Raw genomic sequence first — 1,220 nt, 5'->3', positions numbered from 1 at the left:
TCAATGCTTTATGACTTGGTGTATCAAATAAAAGATCAGATAAAAAATAGCCATATATTATCTCCCAGAACATATCTTATATCTTTCATCTGTTAAAATATGAACCATAGTTATAAAGTGATTAAACTCCAAACACAGATGTAGAGTATATAACATTTTAGTGACTTAAAATTGCAAAGAATTTGTTTGTAAATATCTCTTGGACTAAATATAGTCAATTCTTGTTTTTAGAGGTACACACGAGGAAACTGATGAAAAATTGGATATTGCTACCTGGAAAAAGGGAGACATAAAATATTGTAATATTCTTAACAATAGGTCAAAACCAAAAAGAGAGAGCGAGAAATAGAAGAAACAGCTTCAACTAGACTACTAAGAGACATGTTTTAGCAAAATGAGCTTCTGTTACTAGTGCTGTTCAAAAATGTGGGAGATAGGTATCATGGGATCAAGATAAACAGCGTCTGAATAGTGCGTCAGTTTGGCTTGATGAACCCCTAGGGCTTTCTTGTTCTTGTATGAGAATGTGCTTCTGTGCTCATTCATCAAAGCTGGTGCTATAGGATTTCATTATAACAGAAAGTCATCATATTTTCAAATTGAGCTCTCATGGAATCTTCAGTATCTTCATAAGACCATCGGATTTTATGTTTCTGTTTCCAAGGTGATCTTCTCATGTAATTCACCTTGAATTTAATTTACTCCACTTAGCCACAATCACATAATATATGGGATATTATATACTAGAAAATATTAGTCTATGTGCTCGCTTCGGCAGCACATATACTAAAATTGGAATGATACAGAGAAGATTAGCATGGCCCCTGCATAAGGAAGATGAAGCGTTCCATATTTATTAATGTCCCATGATGATGGAGGAGGTTGTTGTTATGGGAGGAGTGGGGTGAGGGGGGTGGGGGAGTTTATAGGGACCTCATATTTTTTTAATGTAACATTAAAAATAAATAAGGACAAAGAAATTTTTAAAAAATATTAGTCTAAATGAGGTCTTATGGATCAAAGCAATGGAAGCTTCCAGTCAATAAAAAATTAATTTTTCTCAACACAACCACATAGTTTTTCAGAATTTAAAAGAAAATTAGACAATACTCTGATTTTGCCTCTTTCCAACTCTTCTCTCTCTTCTACTCACTTTATTATTTACTGAAAACTATTTTGGACAAAGTCCTGTGCTAGGAAATTCAAGTGACTAAAAAAAG

The 1,220-nt window shown here is 33.2% G+C and overlaps 1 pseudogene; it reads left to right on the top strand.

Moving 5' to 3' along the window:
- The first annotated feature begins 762 nt into the window (after positions 1 to 762).
- LOC111760138 (U6 spliceosomal RNA) lies at positions 763 to 857 on the top strand (annotated as a pseudogene).
- Positions 858 to 1,220: the final 363 nt, after the last annotated feature.

The sequence above is a fragment of the Dasypus novemcinctus genome, chromosome 7 (genome assembly GCF_030445035.2).
Source record: "Dasypus novemcinctus isolate mDasNov1 chromosome 7, mDasNov1.1.hap2, whole genome shotgun sequence".
NCBI lineage: Eukaryota > Metazoa > Chordata > Mammalia > Cingulata > Dasypodidae > Dasypus > Dasypus novemcinctus.
This window is presented reverse-complemented; position numbering and strand designations above follow the sequence as displayed.